The 8,280-nt window shown below is 35.1% G+C and overlaps 1 long non-coding RNA gene across 1 annotated transcript; it reads left to right on the top strand.

Annotated features, from left to right (window-relative positions):
* The first annotated feature begins 2,905 nt into the window (after positions 1-2,905).
* On the top strand, positions 2,906-3,753 carry LOC122054008. Its single transcript, XR_006132506.1, has 2 exons — positions 2,906-3,154; positions 3,232-3,753. It is a non-coding gene; the product is annotated as an uncharacterized LOC122054008 (long non-coding RNA).
* Positions 3,754-8,280: the final 4,527 nt, after the last annotated feature.

Raw genomic sequence — 8,280 nt, 5'->3', positions numbered from 1 at the left:
AGATGACACGAATATGTACTTAGACAGCTAATAATGTTCCGGTTAGGCGATGTGAAACTCTGACAAGTATGCACATCAAACGAGTAAGATGAAGACTAAAAAAGACTTGATCAGTAATAATAAAATAAGATAAAATTTATTTAAATATAGATGATGGTATAGTAGGGAATAGAGCCCAATGGTGTAGAAGAATCCATATAGCTGATTTCATTTAGTGGGATAAAGTTTGATGGTTGTTGTTATACTTGGCAAAAAACTTGTGCTGATATTCCTAGTCAATAATAAGATGACACTTTTGTTTCAAGCTGCTGTTGGACCGGTGGACCACTTATGATTTTGTCTATGGTGATCCAACTCAACACGCATTTCACTATCTTGACCATCTATGATTAATTCATCTTGCCCACATTATTTATTCCAAGATTTAAATTTTGAGTGGTGTCAAAATTTCAATTTATGATCGAAACAATATAGTTTCGATACCGTATTGTGTTGTGCCGATATAGTTTCGGTATTTTTTTAAATATTATTTTTATTAATATTTGATTGCTATTTTAATATTATCTCATAAAATATTTAATATTTATTAAGTAAAAGTCAATTTAACTAAAATTAAATTAAATTTATATATAGAATAATTTAGTTTATTAATTGTAGTATATTTTATAAAATTAGAAATTATATTACATTTAATTTTTTTTTATCTTTCTTAATAATATGTTTTTCTATATTTATCTTGTAAAGAGATAAGCAAAGAAAAAAAAGTAATCATATATATTTTTTTTCTCTATGTACGGAGGGGAAAAAAATAATAGACAAAAGAGTAAAAGAATTAACAAGGAAGAAAAAAAGTTAATGCATAAACGAAAGAAAAAAATTAGGAAACAAAACAAAATTAATAAGGGAGAGAAATTAGCCATTAAAAAATAAAAATTTTAACCTAAATATTAAAAAAAAGCCACTCGATCGCGATGGCTTTTGCGGCCTCGTGGAGATTATCGTGATCTCGTAAGGTTGTGATAGCCTCTCAAATCATGACAACCAATGGTGTCGGTGTCGGGCGTAGGCAAAATGTCAAATTCTACCGTGTTGTTCGGCACGGTAGAAATTTTATTTCATGATTTACTCCTTTCCTATTTAGATTTCACAATGTAGAATCCGACATGAAATTTTATTGATTTCTTTGTCATTTCTTGCTCTCCTAACTATCACCTCCTTGAGGTATCTCATCCCTACTAATCTTTGTTTTCCTTTGCATGACACCTAGCTTTATAAGTAGGGTCATTAGTAGAGAACTATTTTTATGGTCTTTCTCTGAGTCGGCACGATCGTGCAGAGGTCACCGCGATCATGCCTCCGCTAGTTCGCGGAGGCCGGCGCGAGTTGCGGTGGCTCGCAGTGCCAGTGTTGAGTGGACGGTGGCCAGCGGGCCACAAATTTCAGTCATGCCGCCTAGCATGGCACAAAATTACATTTCTTGATTTACTCCCCTTCTATTAAGATTTCACAATTTAGAATCTGACATGAAATCTTTATTGATTTCCTAGTCATTTCTTCATTTCTTGAGGTAACTCTTGCTCTCCCATAACTATCACCTCCTTGAGGTATCCCATCACCTCTACTGATCTTTGCCTTCCTTTGCATGACACCTAGCTTTATAAGTAGGGTCTTTAGCAGAGAAGTTTCATTTTTTACATCTACTGTATTTATGGTCTTTGTCTGAGTACCAAGCTCTCAGAATTCTTGTCTCCACATTGGTAAGTATTAGCATTTCTATTTCTCTTTGCTTCTAGTTTTTTCCATCTTTCTTGTATTAACCTTGAGCACATCCATGCCACACTCTCGGTCTAGCTAGTTGTGCCCACCGTCCTTTGTTCAAGCAACATTTACTTTCGCCAAACTATACTTTTCTACCCAGAGCTTGACCTTACTGAACTCAATTCAGAATCTCTTCAGGCCCATATGCCACACTTAGTCCAAGATGAATTGACAAGGTTTCATTGGGAGAAGGTTAAATCCTCTACTATCACCAAGTTCAAACTTGGGAAGATTAGGTTGAAAGTATAGAACTTTCTTTTGCATTCTTCCCCAGCAGATAGAGAGCTCTTATCCCTCCAGCTAATTGTGTCATCATCTTACAATAATTCCTTGATACTAGTATCTGAGTTCCTCTTCGCTTTCATCATTCAACTATTGAACATTTGGAACTTGACATTTAGTCAATTTTCTCCAACTCTTAGCATCACTTGGTAGTCCACCTAGCTGAAGGGCTACTCTTTAAAAGAAGCCATTGACAATGATCTGTCGCAGCAGTTATCAAGTCTACCTTGTTTGAGGATGCTCTAATATGTCACCTCATGTTGGGTGGAAGGCTAAGGGCATCCCAACCTTGATAAAAAGGTAGACATTTTTCTTTACTTGAATTTGCTGTGACTGATACCCACTATCGGTATTTTCGACATATCATCCTGAACATTCTGGGTAACAGTTAGAAGACGCTAATAAGTTAACTGATATTATCAGTTCATCCATCATGTTGTAGGATTTGGAGGTTCTGTAGTTTTGAATCTCATTCCTAATTTGCCATATCCACTTCATTAACTTACTAATGCAGTTTCCTTTTAACCTACTTCTGTAGATAAGGACAAACTTCATTGGGCACTTTAGGAAGATTCCCCTAAGAAATCCCTTGAATATTTTCCCAAGATGCACACTGCTATTGATATTATTGAAACAAGCTCTCCATAGGGACATAGCTACTGCTTCTCTTCCGAAGATCCCCAGACCTCAACCCCCTGCAATTGGCCCAATTCCAGCACTTGACCTCATCATTTTCTTTAATTTTTAATTCGCAATGTGATGTTATGATAATCAATTTAGTAAAGAAATAAACATTTTGCTAGTTTGTGGGATTATTAGCATGCATTTACCTTTTGTAAAATCTGTATGCGTGCCTTTGAAATATAGCATCTTACAAAATACATAGGAAGCGATATTGGATATAGCAGACATACCAAATGCTTGCTCAACTAAAGCTATTTTTCCTTCAGGAGTGGTAACTTGCGTTGCTGCAGAAGCTTCAACACAAATTGATAGCGGGCCGTCAGATGCAGAAATTGATTCGATGCTTTAAAATAGGGATGCAGCTGCAGAGGTGATTTTATCTCTCATCACAATTTTTTCTTAATTTTATTCTACTATTCCACTCCATTGTGCGACTATCTGCCGCAGATAGCAAGAATTCAAGAATATAGAGCTGTGCATCTCTTATGTGCATTCCTAAATCAAATTCAATGATCAAGTTTTGCGCTGCCCCTACACCAACCAATTATGCTCTAAATCTGGAGGCACGTTGTACTATTACCTCCAAATTTTTAGTAATGGGAGAAAGCTGAGCCTTCACCTTGATGGTAAATATTAGCTCCTGCAATGTAACATTTCTTCAAAACCATGAGGCAACTACATACTTGCAACCAACGCAGTAAGTGTGCAAGATGCCAAATGATTATTTGGACTCGTCATATTTTTTTATTTTGCATATCGTCTGCTTTTAGTAGAATGACTGGCAAAAAGCCATCTGTCTGAAGAAATGTGAAATAAGAGACCATCAATTCTGAAGAGAGTATTTTTCAAACAGCTTGAACATTGATGGCAAGCATCTGTGGGAACTTTTTATAACGTTATATTGCTACTTTGGTTGATGGAATCGTCCTATAATATTACATTATATGAAGAATTTGATTGACAGTTAAATGCTTTTTTGTTGGTCCATTGAGATATCAATTTCTTCGAATTTGAGAGTTCCTACAATATTGCTTGTTAATGTTCTGCTGCTTGTAGATTTGATTGATGATAGATTAACACTAATGCTTTCTTATGTGCATGAATTGCTCAGCAGTAGATCGCTGAAGCTCATTTGTATCTCTTGAGATCAACTTGATGGAGGTATAAGATGAGGCTGCACCGAATTGCACCTGACAAAAAGATTAATCTGTTTTTTTTTTTTTTTCATTCTTTGCTGAATAATAGCTCCTTGAAATGCAATCAAGGGAGAAAAATAGATAAAAATCCTTTCCACCCCTTAGCTTGAGCGGTCAGTTATAAATTGATTATTTATCTTTCTTTGTATAAATTAAGGATGGATTGTGGAAGACTTTTGGTATGAGCATAATTCTTGATAGATTTATAGGGCATAAGACAAAAACTTAAAGGTATGAAGCAGAAGTGCACAATTACATGGGTTGCACACAAATAGAAAAGAAAATGTATGAACATGAAGCGACACGAGCGCAGGCTGGCCTGCATGCAAGGCTGGCAGCACAGCCCTGCAATCTACACATCGAACACGCATCCCACGCAATGAGCCATACAGAGATCACATAACAGGGTCATGCAACCCCGTAGAGAATACTAAGAAAATAACAATTTTGATAGAGCAAATACTAAGAAAATAATTACGAATGTGCTAGTTTATATATTTAGACAAAGTTAAATTATGTGATACTTATTGATAAGGTGCGTCAAGTGTGTATGTATAAATTATTTAACACAAGTGTTGCAAGTGTAATATCTTAAGTGTTAATAAATAAATCAAGAACGATTGTATAATTGAAAAGTAAAAAAATATTTGCCCAAAAGAGAAAGAACTAGAAGCAAGATTTCTTAGCGATTAAAGATCTAAAAATTGGGTTTAATGTTGGTTAGATTAAGTACAGATTAAACCTTAGAGTTGACTTAATCAATTAGAACCATTGACTAAATATATTTCTTGTTCGATTAAAGCTTGAGTTGACTAGTCAATTGATCAAGATAAATAAAAAAGGAATACAACATTTATATTCGCCTCTATTTGTAACTTAATTGATCAATCAGTCACTTTGAGCAATTGACTAATATTTCTTTGAGTTGGCTCAAAAAATCATTTCATTGTTAGAATAGGATGATTAATTGTCGATACAATTGATAATATAATTTTTTTTATAGCAACAGTCTATTGATGGAGCATTAAGTCAACTAATGGAGTAGTTGAGCAAGTGCAACAGAACGATTAGCAGTTACAATGACGGCGATCTGAAACTTCATGGAAGATCAATTGATTGATGGTTAATATAGTTTGACTAATATGACTGGTAAATTGTTGCATGACAAAGAATACTGAACTAGTGTAGAGAAAATATTTTAAGACTTGGATGAAGTCTTGATCAAAGGCCTATATATATGGAGTTAGAAGGCAACGAAATGAACAAATCCAAGTGCTTATGCGATATTATTTTCTGAAATCTTCACTCTATTCTCTTAATCTACTTGTAATACTTCTCTCGTGCTTATAGTTTCATATGTAAAAGAAAACTTTATAAAGGGGTTTTCCACATTTAAAATATAGCTAAGAAAGAAAAAACTAATGAATTTTCATGGAGTGACCTGCTGAAGGGTTATAGACTATAGAGTAGGAAATAGGGACTACAAAATTATATAAATACTCTTATTTTAAAATTATGTTTTTTGTTTGTATTTTTTTTTTGCCGCAGACTAATCCTATTGTAGAAGTTACTATTATTCACCCCTATCATCTGTTTACCCCTATCCTCTTTTTTTATCCTTAGCGTGCACATCATTGACTCCTTATAAGGATCCAAAGAATACATTTAGACACTAAAGAAATTAATTTAGGTAAAAGAAACATTTGCATAGAACATTTGTAATATTACTTGTGATACTCTGAATTTGTCTTATTCTTATTTTATTGTAAGTAAGGTTTTCTTCAACTTTGGAAGATATTCAAAATGGAAAAAGGATAGAGATATTTTGGAAGTGATTCATCGACTAATTATAGGCCTTGGAATAAGCACTAGGAGTAGTTATGGACCACAAGTATTTGCATTACTTATGTTTCATATTTTATCTTTTTGATATATCTCTACCGTGTACTTACTTGATTGTAGACATGAGTAAGCGATTCAAACAATCAACTATTCACCAGCTCCACTTTTATACTCTCACCTTTCAATCATATACACTGCAATGACAATGACTTCTTAACACATCAACCACTTGATGACATTGCAGTAAGGGAGAGAATACTTGAGAATTTCTCTTTAACGGATAGCGGATCTGAAAATATTAGCTGTCAGGATAAATTTTCATGTGTATTTTTTTGATTTACCCAGATAATCAGTGGAAAATTTTCATGAAGCCAGGCTGATCACCTAAGTTCAACGTTATCTGACCCGATTATTTTTTTTAGTAAGGGAGAGAATACATGAAACCTCAAAGTGTGATAACAAAAAAATTTTCTCTGGTGAGCCTAGTGAATTTTATGGCACCACATAGTGATAGATAGGTATTAGATTTGATGGAGATCCAAGTTGCAGCCAAGCAAGTTAAGGATGGAAATAAAGCTAACACTACAAAAAAAAAAAAACAACAATGATTTAGGGATGAAAATATGGGAAGAAAAATATTCAATCTAAAATTGCAACAAATTTCGCTTTGTTCACAACAAAACACCTTTCTTGGCCGAACCCTTGTTGGTCACACACCAACTTTCGGTCAAGGGTTAGGATTTGGCCAAGATTTGGCCGAGATATAAAATCTGGCCAAAACTCATAGTTTGGCCGAGATTCACAATCTGACCGAGACTCATAATTTTTGCCAATCATAAAAAACCCTATTATGCAATTTCTATATCATATATAAAAATTATAATAACTTAGCATATCCCTTCGCAAGTGGCTCTGATACCACTATTGGGATCTAGCGCGCCAAAGACGCGGAAACGCAGCGGAAAAAATACTAGATCCTCTTATCCAGCGGATCCATACGAAGGGAAGAAACATATTTCTTGAAACTAATCTATGCTAAGCTACATGATAAGATTATACCTTTGAAGCGTGCTCACGATCTCCCGACAGCTCGGATCACAGCACGATTAAGCGTTCGCGCCTTTACGGTATCCACACGAACAAGCCTTGCCTTCGTTTGTCTCACAAACTCAACAAGATGGAGAAGAACACAAAAAGGTTGTGCTAGCAACCTCAAGGGGTGTGTTCGGCCAAGCAAGGGGAAGGAGGAAGAAGAATGCCAAGAGTCTCAAAATGAAAAAACTCTATAAAAAATATCATCCAAATGATATTTATAACCACCCATGGAATACCAAGAGTCTCCACCCTTTCATATTCCAATCCGATGGCTCAAAATCAACCATTCAATCCAATGGTTGAATTTTGACCATTTCAACTTCCTTTGTGAACTCAAGTTCACCCAATGAGTCTAACTCATTGATTCCCATGCAATTGAACTCAATCCAACGATTGGATCCATTTGAGTCTAATTCAACAAGTCCAATTCGGATTACACTTAATCCAATGATCCATCATATGAACCTCTCTCCATATCAACTTGTTCTTAGTGTGTGACCGTAGGCTCTCGTAACGTTGGCAATGTATCCAAATCAACATTTGCGATACATAACCAATGAATGACATCTAGCAAGGCATCATTGCTACCCAAGTGACGAGAAAGTCGTGATCCAACCTAACCTTTCCGTGGCTATTATATTGTATGACTTAGTCCCTCTATCCTTGATATCTAGATTGATCAATGAGGCATAGATCGTGTCATCCTCTTATCAATCTTTGTGTTTCTTGATCTTCAAGTAGACACACTCAATCAAATAAGCTCAATATCTCATATTGACTCATTTGCGAATGACCATGCTTTCTTATGTCCTACTAATCAAGGGGCCCACAGATATCACTTTCGTCATATGGAAGGGATAGATCCCATCTATATCACTCACATCCCTCCGCATAATTTATTGCATACCCAATGATCGACTTTATAGTCCACCCTCTTACGGGTGACGTTTGACGATACCAAAGTATATAACTCCTTATGTAGGGAACCATAGTGGCTTCAGGTCTTAGGACTATTCATACCAATAGTCACATGAGAATGTTTATGACACTCATACGACGATCTATGAAATATTCTTATGGCGGGTCATTCAATATATATTCTCTAATATATACCTATATGTCAACCTGATATTTCATATCCATGACTTGTGAGATCAAGTCATCCGTTGACTTATATGCTAGTCTCAACGCATTAATATTGTCCTTGTATATTAATGCTCGACTAGGAATAGTTAAGAGTAGTGTTCTCTATAATATCTCACTATCAATTCAACCAATTGATTATTGTAGATAAGAACTACTACCCAAGGATATTATTATATTTATTCAATCGACACTGAACTGCAATAAATATAATAACCAT

The sequence above is a fragment of the Zingiber officinale genome, chromosome 3A (genome assembly GCF_018446385.1).
Source record: "Zingiber officinale cultivar Zhangliang chromosome 3A, Zo_v1.1, whole genome shotgun sequence".
NCBI lineage: Eukaryota > Viridiplantae > Streptophyta > Magnoliopsida > Zingiberales > Zingiberaceae > Zingiber > Zingiber officinale.
The sequence above is the reverse complement of the archived record's forward strand: the minus strand, read 5'-3'. Positions and strand labels throughout refer to the sequence as shown.